The 15851-nt window shown below is 47.0% G+C and overlaps 1 protein-coding gene across 3 annotated transcripts in view; it reads right to left on the bottom strand.

Moving 5' to 3' along the window:
• The window catches only part of RIN3 (Ras and Rab interactor 3), a 174292-nt gene that overhangs the window by 143035 nt on the left and 15406 nt on the right, over positions 1–15851 (bottom strand). The gene's annotated exons all lie outside the window — the stretch shown is intronic.

The following is a 15851-nucleotide window of genomic DNA, read 5'->3' as shown; positions in this document are numbered from 1 at the left end:
TTTGTGGATATAGGAGACATGCACACACCAAATTCAGCAAGATGTCTGCCCTTGGGCTGAGGAAAAAGATAGGATCAGGGAGGGGTACAAAGGAGGTTCCAACTAGTTCTGCAACCATTTATTTATCAAACCGAACCAGAAGATCTGAAACAAACATGGCAAAGTGATAGGAATTAACAAAGCTGAATTATGGGTGCTAAGGCCTTGCAAAGTTTTTCTCTAGACTTCTCTACACTGATATTTAATTCAAAAACAAACAAACAAAAAAAGCTCACATGCATACACACATACCTACCCCGGGGTCCCAGAGCATACCCAAGTCCAGGAAATGTGGAGTGGAGCAGAGCCCAAGGCACCTAGGCCTGTTCCTTCTGCCAGTGCCATGTCCCCATGACCATCAGCTGCTTTTTTCTTGGCATTTTAAAGTTAGTTCAGAAGCCTGAGAGCCCCATGTTGGAAGGTCATCAAAATGAGTCTAGCCTCAGGAATAGATTCAACTGGCCATCCAAAGAATCAGCCCCAGCGGACTTTTTGGGACCCCCCTCTGGCAGCTGTCACAAAGCCACCAGAGCAGAAGCCAGAGAAAGTCACTGGGGCCAAAGAACAGCTGATGCCAGAGGACACCTTACCCTGAATGTCCCAGTTCCGGGAGAGACGTAAGAGGGAAGAGCGCAATGTGGGCTTCAGGCAATTGGGGCTGGGAGAACTCCTCACTCCTCATTCCATGGTGTAATAAACAGATACAGGCTTCAGGCTGGGCAGGACCTGTGATCCTCGTGAGCGCCTCACCTCTTTGAGCCTCAGTGTCCTCTTGTGTAAAGCAGGGAGACTCTGCCACCCACCCCAAGGATAGGAACTAAATGGGACAGTGTAACTAAAGAACCCAGCCCACAGCTGACTCTTACTTAGCAAGTGGTAATTACCAAATGAGATGGGGTGGAGGGGGAAGGGAGGTGGTTCAGGAACAGTTTATGGAGGATGCTAGGGTTGATAGAGGCATGGAACAGAGCAGGGAAGGAATTCCCACTGGGCTGGGAGGTGGATCTGGGAATATTTGAAGGCAGGTGAGCACACAGAGATACCTCTTGGAGCATAAATCAGAGGTGTTCCAATAAAACACCTGTCTAGGACAGTGAATAAGTAAATAAAAAGCAAAAGCCTCCCAGCCTGGCCAACATAGTGAAACCCCATCTCTACTAAAAATTAAAAAATTAGGCATGGTGGCGGGCGCCTGTAATCCCAGCTACTTGAGAGGCTGAGGCAGGAAAATCACTTGAACCCAGGAGGTTGCAGTGAGCCAAGATTTAAAAAAAAAGCAAAAGCCATGATGTGAAGCAATTGCCAGTTTCCAGGGCGTAAACACTCCCATCATTGCTGAGGTCAAGCTCTCCAAAGGTTTACACCTAGCTAGCAAGATTTCTGGTTAGTTAACAATAGGCTTTTGAGAGCCTACTCCTTTGGTTCCCTCTCTACCATCCCTAGCAAGCCGCAGCTGTATCTGTTTGAAGACCTTTAATCTCATGAGCTAGCTACCTCACTGGGCAACCCATTCTGCGAAGTAATTCTCAAATTCTATCTGAGATTTCATCTGTTCCCCTGAAATGTTTCCTCTTATTGCTTTTTCTACATTTTACCGGGCCATGAGGACAACTCCCCCTGCTCCCCATAAAGCCTCTAAACTATGGGAAGATGGCTTGTGCATCTACCACCCTAGAGGGAAGGTTTGTCAGCTGTGGTTCACACTAAGTTGGGTGTCTCCAAGAATTTCCAGATAGAGTACTTTGTTTCTTAACGGCATTTAAAGTAACCAATTCAGTGGTTTTTAACATAGTCACAGAGTTGTGCAACCACCCCACAATCAATTTTAGTACATATTCATCACCCCACAAAGAAATCCCTTACTTATGAGCAGTCACTCCTCCTCACCCCTGACCCCTTCCCTCTAGCCTGAGGCAACCACTAATCTTTCAGTCTTTGTAGACTTGCTTATTCCGGACATTTCCTATAAATGGAGTCATACCCTATGTGGCCTTTTGTGTCTGGCTTTCACTTGGCATCACGTGTTCAAGGTTCATCCATGTACTAGCAGCTAGTGGAATTGATCGGTACTTCTATATCAATGTTTCATTTCTTTTTATCACCAAGTAACATTCCACCTTATGGAAACACCACATTTCACTTAGCCATTCTTCAGCTGACTAACATGTGAGTAGTTTCCAGCTTGGGGACATCACAAATAATGCTGCTAATATTCATGTGCAAATGTTTGTGTGGAACGTATGTTTTCAGTTCCCTTGGGTACATATCTGCGTGTGGAATTGCTGGATTTTATGGTAATTCTGTGTTTAGTATTTTGAGGAGCTACCAGACTGTCTTCCAAAGTGGAGACGCCATTTTACATTCCCACCAGCAGCATATGAGGGTTCTAATTTCTCCATCACTTTTCCAACACTTGTTACTGTCTTTTTGACTATGGCCAATCTATGTGTCTCATTGTGTTTGGATTTGCAATTCTATGGTGGCTACTGATGTTGAGCATCTGTTCATTTTTAGCTGGTTTTTTTTTTTTTTTTTTTTTGAGATGGGGTCTTGCTCTGTCACCTAGGCTGAAGTGCAGTGGTATGATCATGGCTCATGGAAACCTTGACCTCTAGGCTCAAGTGATCCACCTACACTGACCTCAGTCTGCCAAGTAGCTGGGACCACAGGTGTGTCACCACACCTGGCTAATTTTTATTTTTTGTATAACAGGGTCTATGTTGCCCAGGCTGGTCTCAAACTCCTAGACTCAAGCAATCCTCCTGCCTCAGCTTTCCAAAGTATTGGGATTACAGGCATAAGCTACCATGCCTGGCCCATTATTGGCCGTTTGTATATCTTCTCTGGAGAAATGTTTATTCAGATCCTTTACCTATTTTTGAATTGGGTCTTCTATTACTGAGTTGTAAATTTTTAATATATTCTGGATATAAGTCCCTTATCAGAGATATGATTTGCAAATATTTCCTCCCATTCTATGGATTGCGTTTCCACTTTCTTGAGAGTGTCCTTTGAAACACAAAGGTTTTAATCTAAGAAGTCCAATTTGTCTAGTTTTTCTTCTGTTGTTTGTGGTTTTAGTGATACCTAAGAAACCATGACCTAGTCTCAGATCATGAAAATTTATCCCTGTTTTCTTCTAAAAGTTCTAACATTTCAACTCTTAGATTTAGATCTTTGTCCCATTTTGAGTTAGTTTTTATATATGGTGTGAGGTAGGGTCTGACTTTATTATTTTGCATGTGGATATCCCAAATTGTTCCAGCACCATTTGTTGAAAGACGATTCTTTCTCCATTGAATTGTTCTGGCAGCCTTGTCAAAAATCTAATGACCATAAAACATGGAGTGGTTCTGTGCCTCTTTATCATACTGCTTTTATCCTTTTGAGTATAATGAGTATCCTTTTTTCTTTGTACCTCTGAAATGTGGAGTCCCCAAATAGAAACAATACTCAGGTGTGCTCTGAGCAGCACAGAAAGGAGTGTGACCATCACCTCTCTCAGTCTAGATACTCTACTTGTATTAACATAACCTAACATCAGTTTTTCTGTAGCTCCACAATGCTTTTGGGAAATTAATTTGAATTTGGATAGTGGAATCCCATTGTGGAGATGAACGGAGATAACAAGGGTTTATGAGATGGGTGGTAACGTGGCAATGCTGTAAAACCATCAGAAGAATGGGTATGATATAAAGGAAATGGCATTGTCTGGTTCTGTTATTTACTATGTGACTTTGGGCAATTCACTTTCCTTCTCCAGGTTCAGCAGCCTCTTCAATACAAACAGTAGGTTGAACCAGATCTGGGAGGCCAAGTAGGTTGAACTCCCAACGGGAACCCCAGTTGACTGACAACAGCTGCCTAGACTCTGTTCTGCCGAGGGCTCAGCTGAGAGAATGCAGGGATCTACTGGTGACGAGTGCCATGGGCTCTGCCTGGGAGAGCAGCAGCAGCTGAGCTATGTATTTCCTGAGCATGGATCAGATCAAGGACTAAGGTTTCTTCCAGCATCATAAATTCCACAACTCTGTACCGACCCTTGGCTAGCCACCACCTGAAGGCTTCTCTTCCAAGCCAGACTGGCCCTGCCCCAATGGACAGCCCAGAAGAAGGCAGGCAGCCAGGCAGGCTTCTCCGTGGCTTCGGGTCTGCCAGATCCTTCTTCCTAGATGTGTGTGAAGCTAAGCCACAGCTGCTTCCTCATTCCACCTCTGGCCCAGGCTTTGGTGCACACAGAAACAAAAACACATTTCCAAGCTGACCACGGAGGTCCCGTGGGGATGGAAGAGAAGTAGCAGTTTCAGAACCAGGAACTCGCACACATGCACGAAGCACAAACGCTCAACACATGCCTTCAGCCTACTTCCAGGGGCTAAACCACCATACAGGGCCCTGGCGGGTTTCCATAGATGCTTGTGGCTCCAAGAACAGTGTCTGGAAAATCTTGTGAAAAAGTTCCCTGGGTTTCTCCTCCCTCAGGAAACCAAAAGACCTTCCATTAGGGTTGGGGGAATAGAGTGCAGCCTAAGGCCCCTCGGTGGGTCAGCCACAGGAACAGGGGATGGGTTCTGCGGGCCCCTGCCCACAGCCTCAAACAGGGAAAGTCAGTTTAGGCAGGTCTTCAGGACCTCGGAAGTGCTGAGAGCAGGCCAGACTGCCTCAGCTCACACATCACAGCCCACATCAAGGGGTCTGACAGGTCAAAGGCCTTCAAGCTTTCCACATCTGTGTGTGCTGCATGGTTTCTGTCACTCAGTGTGTGTCCAGCACTCTCCAGCTACCAGCCTTGCCTTCCTGACTCCAGCCAGGTGCCCTGCTGTCCCCACTGGGCTCTACCTGTCTACACTGACCACGCAGTGTGGAGTCCTGGTGGAGTCAGCGGAGGCAGCCAGCTTCAGTGCTGAGGCCCTTCTGATGGTGGCTCCCACCATGCCAGGCCCACCCCGGGGCCCCTACTCAGCCACTGTGGTTGATAGCTCATGGCTTTGCTCTGCTGAGCCTCTACTCCCAGCTGCTCTGTCTTCTTGGGCTCTGCTCTTGTGAACCCTGGAAACCCCAAGCCTCCTAGGAACCTTGACTTCCAGTTCCTCCACCCTCCCTCCCTCTGGAATCTTCTCTGGTTCAAAGGTCCTAGCCACTTTCCCTATCTGGGTCATCCAGGATGGGGTGGTCATCCAGGATGACCCAGATAGGGAAAGGCCTAAGCTGACTCAGCCTGCCTGTCCTGCTGACCGCACCACCTGTTCTGGGCAGGTGTGTCCACTCCCACCAGGACCCAGATGACGGCACCAATCCTGTCCCTGGTGCTGCATGCAATTCAGCCTTCAGTCATCAACCAGAGCTATGCGGTGTAGTGGTTTAAGCATGGACTTGAGAACCGGGCAGCCTGGGTTCGAATCCCAGCTCGGTGGCCTTCACAAGTGACTCAGCCTCTCTTTGCCTCAATTTGCTTATATTTAAAATGGGAAACATAAATTAATACCTTATGGGTTTGCTGTAAAGAGTTCAGGACAGTTGACTGGAGTACAGCAAACATTCAGTGACGTTAGCATCAACGATTCATTCTCCCAGTAAGTTATTTATTCAGTACCTACTATCGGCTCAGACCCTATTCTGGGCATAACGTTGTAACAATTACAATAATAGTCATATGAAAGTGCAGCTGACGTCCCCCCACCCCAAGGTCCCCAGAAACGTCACTGAACATGGAGATAGTTACTGGAGAAGACAGGATTTAGGGACCAATGACCTGGCTGGGACTGAAGCTGGAGGCAGCAAAGACACAAGAACCAGGTCACCAAGGGCAACAGGCAGGCCCTAAGTACGCCTGTCATGTATATTAGGACAAGCCAAGGCCATCTCTGCAAGGACAGACCTGAGAATGATCAGGTGGCATCCCTGGAGATGGCCTGGGAGGCCTGGGGACAGGGTGTACACCCTTTTGTACCCTTGGAATTTGAACCGTGTGACTATATTGCCTACTCAAAAAATAACACAACTTGAAACTTTGAAAAATAGTTTCCCTTAAGAGTATTCATATGTGGTACTGAGCTGGGCTGTGTACAGGCATATTTAGAGAACTCTGTGCTCTTTTTCTGGCTAAGACTGCACAGTGCAGGCCATTTTGCTTCTAGATCTCAAAGAGATACTTTTGAAATGCAAATGAAGCTTAATGGACAAAGATGTTCACTGTCACATGACTTGCAGTTGTGGAAAACTGGAAACAGTCAAACGATACTGCCTGTAAGGTGCCGGTCTCCCCCCAAACTCAAGCTTTTGTTCCAGTGTCTGGCCTATCTACCACCGCATGCCCAAGCCCAACATAGAATAAGGGCTCAAGAAAGAGTGTTCAACAGTGGAGTGGTTAAGGAATATTAGTACCATATGAAACTGGCAACATCCAACCATTTTTGACCTAGAAAGAAAGCAATTTGAGATGTTCAACCTCATACAAACACTGGAATAATATATAGCCATCAAAAATAGTCCCTAAGGTACTCACTTATAACTGGAGGAAGCATAAATTAGTACAGTCTTCACTGAGGGCTGTTCAGTAACTTCTATCACAATTGCAAACACATAGGCCCCTTGACCCAGCAATTGTGGGAACTCATATGTATGGTTGCAAAAGGACGCATAGACAAAAGTACTCACTGGATTCAGGGGAGCGTTGTCTGCCATGGAGAAAAGACTGGAAACAATCTAAATGTCCATCAATAAGGGACCAGGGAAATGAATGGAATACTCCACAACTCTAAGAAGAATCACAAGAATACTTTCTGTGTACTGACGTGGAAAGATTCCTAGGGCGGGTGTGTGGTTGAAGGACAAAAGCGACGTAGGAAGTAATAGGAGATATTAGTATCATATGAAACAACCCAACCACTAAGTGGTTAAGGAAATATTACCCACTTACATACATACAGAACAGTATGTATACTGTGCTCCCTTGTTGGAAAAAAAAGTAATTATCTGTATTTGCATAAAGAAACTCTGGAAGACGATACAGGACACTAGCAGTCAGGAAGGGGTATAAACAGGGACCTGAAGGGACCAAGGTGGGAATATGTCTTCCCTGTACATCTTTTTCTCTATATATTTTTGTTTTAAATCGTATGAGCATATTACCTACGCAGAAATAAATTATGTTTCCAGAGTTTACTATTTACTGTGTGCCATGCATTGCTGTGTCTGGTTAACATATATTAACCAAGTTAATTCTTTAAAAGAACGCTATAAGATTACTCTGGCTGTCATTCCCATTTTAGAGAGGAAGAAACCAAGACACAGAGAAGTTAACTCACTAAGGCTACAGAATTAGCCAGTGGCAGCGTGGGGATATGAACCCTGGCAGTTTCTTGAGTCAATAGTCTATGTTTCTAATCACTGGCAAATTTCTACTGATGCCTGCTTATGATATAAACATTAAATATCACAGACACACAATAGGAGAAGCAGGGATGGAAGGACAGATTTTGTCCATGGAGTGGAAGACAATATTGACAAGGCATCAATTCTACACAAACAGGTATACAGAATCAGTACGATCCCAATGGGAACCCCAAAGGTGTTCAATAAAAAAAGCAGAGAGAGACTGGGTGTGGTGGCTCATACCTCTAATCCTAGCACTATGGGAGGCCGAGGCGGGCAGATCACCTGAGGTTAGGAGTTTGAGACCAGCCTGGCCAACATGGCAAAACCCTGTGTCTACTAAAAGTATAAAAATTGGCTGGGCATGGTGGCGTGTGCCTATAATCCCAGCTACTCAGTAGGCTGAGGCAAAACAATCACTTGAACTTGGGAGATGGAGGTTGCTGTGAGCTGAGATCATGCCACTGCATGCCAACCTGGGTGACAAGAATGAGACTCCATCTCAAAAAACAAACAAACAAACAAAAAAATCAGTTCTGGGTAGACTGTGTCCTAACCTAAAGGTGGAAGGTAAAACAAAAAAGCTTGTAGAAGAAAGTAAAGAATGTCTTCATAATCTGATGGTGGAGAGACTTCTGAAAAAGCATGCACGTGCCTGCACACACACACACACACATCTGCCAATCTTAAAAGAAAGGACCGATGAAACTGAATGCAGTAAAACAAAGACTTCCTGTTCATCAAGACATCATAAGGAGAATGAAAGCTCACCCAGGAGGCAGAGGCTGCAGTGAGCCAAGATCATGCCACTGCACTCCAGCCTGGGCAACAGAGCAAGACCCTGTCTCAAAACAAAAAAAAAAGAAAACAAGAATGATAGCACAAGCCCTGAGTGAGAGAAGATATATTTACAGACACAACCAACAAAGGGTTCATAACTACACTGCCCACAGCAACAGGGAAAAGATAACAAACAGGGAAATGAGCGAGAGGCTTGACCCGGTGCTTCTTACGGTGGATCTCCACATGGCCACGAGTATATGAAAAGATTCTCAACAGCAAGAGGATCAGGATATCATAAACAGAACAGCAACGGCCCATCTCCATGGGTGTCACAATGGAGGCTGACACTTCCAAGGCCTAGGGAGGATGCAGAAGAGCCGCAGCTCTCCTATTCTGTAGGTGGGAGTGGAAACTGGCACAACCGTGGCAGTTAATCCTGAGATAAAGTGATTTCTTTCTCCTCCTTTGCACTTTCTGAACACTCCATATTTTTACAGTAAATGTGTATTATGATGACAATCAAAATAATAGGTGAAGACTTTAGGGGAAACAATAAAAATGGGAGAATAGACACTGGGGCATGAGCCTTCCCAGATCAATGTGCTTGTTAGAGCCTCTCTCTCACATACAAGACAGTGGAAGGTGTAGGGATTTGAGAAGAGCCGCGCTGCCTGGCTGCCCCTCGGCTGCTCTGGACAAAACCAGGGCAAGAACCTCTCTGTCCCGAAGGAACAAACCCATTGCAACCTCTCCTCACTTGTCCATTTATATATATATTTTTTTTTTTTTGAGATGGAGTCTCACTCTGTTGCCCAGGCTGGAGTGTAGTGGCATAATCTCAGCTCATTGCAACCTCTGCCTCTCAGTTCAAGTGATTCTCCTGCCTCAGCCTCCCGAACAGCTGGGATTACCCAGCTAATTTTTGTATTTTTAGTAGAGATGAGGTTTCACCATAATGACCAGGCTGTTTTCGAACTCCTGACCTCAAGTAATCCGCCCACCTCAACCTCCCAAAGTGCTAGGATTACAGGTGTGAGCTACCACACCAGCCTCATTTACTCAGCTACTCTATGAACCTAAGTTGACATATGACTCAAAGGATGTAATTTTTTTAAATGGGGAACATTATTCTCTTACCCATAGACACTGGCCAGCCTCAGAGCGGAAGGCAGGCAGGGCACCCAGCTGCTAGGCAGATCAGATACAATCATTATGTGGAGAGAGTTTATAAACTCAAGAAGTCTAACTCTATGGATAGCCACAAATACGCAAACATATATAAAACAAGCCCAAAGGAACCAAGCTGATTCCAAACATGATATTTTGACTGGTAGGGTTTCCTAGTTTCTGGTCTAGCTAGTGCTGTCCAACAGAATTTTGTCATTGCTGGAAATTTTCTTTACCTGTACCATCCAGTATGGTCACCACAAGCCATATGTGGTTATTAAGCACTTGAAATGAGGCTATTGCCATATTAATAAAACATTTGTTTATTTACATAGGTTTTTTGGGGGAACAGGTGGTATTTGGTTACCTAAGTTCTTTGTGGTGATTTCTGAGATTCTGGTACACCCATCACCTGAGCAGTGTACCCTATACCCAATTTGCAGTCTTTTTCTCTTACCCCCTCTCACCCTTTCCCCCAAGTCCTCAAAGTCCAGTGTATTATTCTTACGCCTTTGCATCCTCGTAGCTTAGCTCCCACTTAGGAGCGAGAACATACGATGTTACTTCACTTAGAATCATAGTCTCCAATCCCATGCAGGTTGCTGCGAATGCTATCAATTCATTCCTTTTTAGAGCTGAGTAGTATTCCATCATACATATAGACCACAATTTCTTTATCCACTCGTTGACTGATGGACATTTGGGCTGATCCCATACTTTTGCAATTGTGAATTGTGCTGCTATAAACTTTGGGTGTGTGCAAGTATCTTTTCATATGACTTCTTTCCGTCTGGATACATACCCAGTAGTGGGATTGCTGGATCAAATGGTAGATCTACTTTTAGTTCCTTAAGGAATCCGTACACTGTTTTCCATAATGGTTGTGCTACTGCCACATTTTAATGAATCTAACCTGTAAAATAGCTACATGTGACTAGTGGCTATCACCCTGGACAGTGCAGATCTAGACTTTTCTAAAGTTTACATCTTTTCAGTGTATATGTGAATTCACGTATTATTTGTGGGATTTGTTTTCAAACAGAAGGAGAACTAGACGCATGTTGAGTATTATTACCTTTAGCCACCACGCTGTTTGGAAAGTTCTTCAGGAACACAAATCAGTCCTGTGCTATCTGTTTACCAGCCCCTCCTCCTGGGAGCTGCCACGGGAGGCTAGCACATTTCAAGGCCACTTCCCGGGCCTGGTCTTTGCCTGAGATGAGACTCCTGGATCTCATCCCCTCCAAAGCTCCCTGGCCTTCAAGAGCCTCCCAGCTCCCATGCTCACCTTCCTTCTGCTGCCTTCTCCTGCCCAGAAACAGACCGGGCTGGGAAAATGAGCAAGAGGGCTAGAGGCTCAGACAGCTCTGGGGAGACTGCCCCTCCTCTGGGAGCACCTGCAACACGTGGCGGCCCACACATCCCACCGTGGCCCTGTGACCCCTGCCTCTGTCCTGCCTGCTGCTTACTCAGCGGTTCCTCATCATCTGGAGTTGAGTGGGGGACACGGAGAGGAGACTGCAGCCTCCCCCTCCCCTGCTGAGGCTGAGGAGGGAGAGGGAGTGGGGAAGAATTACACCATGGTAGACACAACCTCCCCCAGAAGGGAGGATAAGGAGCCTGGGTGCCCTGCCTGCCTTCTGCTCTGAGGCTGGCTAGTGTCTAAAATGAGATGACCCCATAGGATTAGCTGTGAGGACCAGAAGAACTAAGGCATCTGGTGCTTAACAGTGGGTCAATTAATAGTGGCTGTGGACAGTACTCATCCTGGGCAGCTCTGGGTGGTGCAGAAACCACTGTATGCTGGAAAGGCAGCTGGGGTCTATTCTAGCCTGTTGCTGTTCGCTTCCTGTGTGACCTTAAGCAAGTCTCCCTCCTTCAATGAGCCTAGGTTCTCTTAGCAGTAAGATAAAAGAAGGGAGTCATGCCTGTAATCCCTTTGAGAGGGCACTTTGAGAGGCTAAGGCGGGTGGACCATTTGAGGGCAAGAGTTCAAGAATAGCCTGGCCAACATGATGAAAACCCATCTCTACTAAAAATCAGCCAGGCATGGTTGCATGCACCTGTAGTCCCAGCTACTCAGGAGGCTGAGGCAGGAGAATCGCTTGAATCTGGGAGGCGGAGATTGCAGTGAGCCGAGATCGCGCCACTGTACTCTACAGCCTGGGTGACAGAGTGAGACTCGGTTTCAAAAAAAAAAAAGGAGACTTGCCTCCACTTTTGTCAAGGGCTTACTAGGGGGAGGGGTTTAAAATAACTAGGGAGATGGGAAATGTGCTTTGGCAGAGTGAACTACCATTTCTACACTGGGGGGAGGTCAGAACACACTGCTGGTTCTCCACAGCCACCCTCCCAGGGGCACTGTCAGTGTCGTGAGGGTGCAGGCCAAGGAGAGCAGCCCTGACCCGCCCCTTGCAGGAAACTACATCAGCATCACATTCCTTCCACCCCCTGGCGACACTGAGTCACCCTGCAACCCACCTAATAGTTGCTGTGACCACATTTCCTCTGCTGGGGAATAAACGTGTCATGTGCCTACCCCAGGCCGACTACAGTTCTGACGCCTCTTGACGGGGCCGTCTGCCAGGCCCAGGTGCCCTTGCAAAGCAAATGGACTTGGCACCCCTGGCTGGAAATCCCACCACCAGGGTTTTGTTCCCTGTTAACATATATGTCCACCTGCCCCCATCAGATTATAAAGCATGCAAAGTCCCTTGTGCAAAGGCATGAAGTCACTGTGGGTGAGTTTTCAAGAGTGGGAGGTTAGAGGAAGCTCAGGACACTGGCTGTCATACACTAAGTGTGACACTAAAACACTTGCCAGTATTTTATTGAAATACTGGCACAAGTGTCATAGACTAAGTGTTCGTGTCTCCTGAGAGGATAGGATTTCACCATAAACATTTTGGGGGGACACACACATTCCATCTATGACAGTGTTTGGTGTTTGGTGACTGGGCCTCGCCACACACAGAATCTGCTGCTGCCTTCATCTTGGACTTCCCAGCCTCCAGAACCACAAGAAATAAATTCCCACTGTTTGTACCCCCACCCAATCCCCACTGTTTGTAGCCCAAGCTGATGAAGATACTGTTGAATTAACTTTGGGGACAACAGCGAGGCAATGAGGAGGTAAGATGCTAAAAAGAGGAGTTCCAAGGCACGACAGGCACACCCATCCCACCCAGGTTACAATGACTCCCCAAAACTCCAAGGCACACCCATCCTACCCAGGCTCAATGACCCCCAAAGACTCCAAGGACAGCAACTATGGGGTGGGACCTTGCCAGCAGATGACAAGAGAGAGACTGGTGGGTGAGGCCGGGTGCACCTTTCTACACCTCCCAGGTTCTTCACCTGGGTTGTCTGCATAGGACTAACTTGGGTAGAGGATGGGGAGGTCATCCCCTCAGTGGGGCTTGGAAGGCTGCAGAGGTTCCAGCAGTATCCCTTCCAGGCACACTTGGATGTAGAAAAGGCAATAAGGGACCAAGAACCTTGGATAAAGCACAGAGTTGCAGGGAGTTCAGGGGCTAGGGCAGAGAATATGGACTCAAAGAAACCCGGATTCAGGTGGCTGAATCAACTGGTAAGTGGCCACAACTCTGCTACTGCTAAGAGCTTTGATCCACTCACTTGCTGTGCCTCAGTTTCCTCACGTGTAAACTGGGCATTGTAGTTCCAGCCTCAGGGGGCTATGACCATTAACTGATAAAAATCTCGACCCTTAGCAAATGCTCAAGACATAATCTCTGTGATTATCAGTGTCAAATCTGTGAAACTCAAAAATCCCTGCTTTTTATTTGCCTTGATTGATACTACTCCCTACAAGAGTCTTTCTGTTAAAATCACAGGAAATAAAATATTAGCACTGACCACTTCCTTCCTTGGAAACTGTCTTTTCCAACCCTTGAATGTCACTGGAGATGAGAAGGGATCAAGGCTCCAAGACTGGAGGGGCAGTGCATATCCCAAGGACTTGTGCATTTTCAAGAAAGACCATAGCTAAAACCCGGTACTTCTTAACCCAGAGGCATGAGCGGCTGACAGTAGAAGTGAGCACAGTGCAGGGGAGAGTTTAGGGGCAGATTTATCCACATGAGGAAGATACAGTTGATTTTCATTATTCATGATGGTTTTGTTCTATAAAGTCACCATGAACACTGAGTTAGCAAATACTGAATCATTGCTCCTAGGGGAAATAGAAGGCTAAGTTCCTGTAAGCCTCTGGTCACAACATTTTCATCAGCCAATCAATATATAACCTTGTTTTATGTGTGTCTCTGTTGAAGGGCGCCTTATTGAATATATAATCTTGATTCATTGACATTGAACTCACAGCAACAGGACTAACTCACGCCTGAGTAAAGCTTATTGAACACATGTATTTTCTCTGTAAGACACATCACAGCCTTCTTACACTTAGGAACACAAGACAGCTGTTGAACACTATGCTTTGGGGCCTAAAAAGTGAAACCACTTAAAAAAGCATGAAAACATTACACAAAATAGACCTCAACAAGGACACTTGTTTGCAGCATGGGAGCTGAAAGAAAACAGAGCATCTCCCTGTTCAACCTCAGCTGGGAATGTGCCCATCGGACAACTTGAATATTTCATTGCTCTGCGCCTATGTCCTCGAATGGCTTCAAAAGGGTTGATCTGGGGCTCACGAATGCATTTTAGCAAGTAGGCTGATTTGCAAATACAGAATCTGTGAACAATGAGAACTGACTGTAAGGACCCCTTGTTAGGCTGGTATCAATCATAACCAACCTGGACATGAACCCTATCTCGTGTGAGGGGTGGTCTCCATCAGCTGGCCTGGATTCTGGGGGCTGCTGTGCCATTTGAACCAGGACCCATGACACCTCTCCCCTTGGAGCCCAGGCCAGGTGCCAGCTCACCATGGGCCATGTAGCTCAGAGGCTGACAGGCCACCACCTTCATCAGCTTCCATCAGTGACAGAGGACAAATTTGGGAGGAAAAGGGGCTATGTGTGGCAGTGGCATGAGGAGCCTCTGCCAGCCCCCAAACTGGAGTGTGTCCCATGAACCAGTCACCGAGGCCTCTCTCCATCATGTCTTCATGCCTCCTGCAAAGTGCCTACTGTGTGCGGGCTGCTGTGCCACACACTGCTCACATGCCACCTGGCACAGTATGACCCTGCACCTCCACACTATATGAATGGACCAAGCAATCATCCTAGAGGTCCCACAGGCAGCCAGGGCAGACCTGGTCAGGGGACCTGCCCCCAGTTCCCAGATGAAGATGCCGTCCACACCTCCAGGGGGCTACAACAGGCACTACTGCCAACTGCAAGTGGAGTGGACAAGAGGGTATGGAATCAGGGCCCTTCAGAAGACCATGGAAACAGCACCTACTACGTTCCTGACTCTGTTCCAGGTCCTTACATACATCCACTCATGTAACAATACACAGCAACTCTGAATTAGGAGCTGTCATTTTACAGATAAGGAAACTGAGGCACGGAGTGGAACGTGAATCCCAGCGGTTTGCTCCAGGGCTCACAGCCCTGACCACCACACCATACTGTTCTACTGCTCGACCTCCACATGTCCAGACAGCTACACTCAGCCACAATGGCCGTCGCCCCGGGAGGGAGGTGGTAGGAGGGAAGAAAGGCGGCCTCCTCGTTCCCACAACGCACACTCGTCTCCCGCCAGGCTCCATCCACTCAGCCTCCCAAGACACTCCAGTGAGCCCTCCTGTCCCCGAGCCACCTCTCCCCTCCCTGACACCGAGGCCCTAGTCCAGGCACCAGTGCTTCCCTGGACCCCCCACTGTCCCCTTCCCGGCCCCCTCCCTGAGCTTCCCCCACATCCTTCCTCACATAGCAGCCCACATGCAAGCCTGCCCGCATGGCCCCACTCCGAAAGAATATGCAAACATTTGTTAGTGCCTGTATTTGTCATCGCCCCAAACTGGAAACAACCCAAATAGGCTTCAGCAGAGAAGGGATAAACACGCTGGTAGATCCACATGACGAAATATTCTCAGCGACAAAGAGGAACCGACTCCCGAGTCACACAACAACACAAGCAGACCACATGCAGGAGGCTGAGAAAAGGCCAGGCACAAGGTGACATGCTGTGACTCCATTCAGAGGACGTTCTCGAGATGGCAGAACTCAGGGATGGAGCAGAAACAAATGACTGCCAGGGTCTGGGGCACAAGAGGCGCTGACTACAAAAGGGCACGAGGGCTTCTGGAGGGTGATGGAATTTTCTGTCCTGATTGCCGTGGCAGTTGCATGGCTGTTTGTCCAAACGTGCAGAAATGTACACTAAAGACAGTGCATTTTACTCCATATAAATTATAGTCTGTTACAGTTTCCATCACATCCCCCCAAAAGATACAGTCCTATAGCACTTCAGAAAGTGACTTTATTTAGGTTTGTTGCAGATGTAATGCTAAGATGAGGTCCTATTGGAGTAAGCTGGGCCCTAAATCCAAAATGACTGAT

Source organism: Callithrix jacchus, chromosome 8, assembly GCF_049354715.1.
Source record: "Callithrix jacchus isolate 240 chromosome 8, calJac240_pri, whole genome shotgun sequence".
NCBI lineage: Eukaryota > Metazoa > Chordata > Mammalia > Primates > Cebidae > Callithrix > Callithrix jacchus.
The sequence above is the reverse complement of the archived record's forward strand: the minus strand, read 5'-3'. Positions and strand labels throughout refer to the sequence as shown.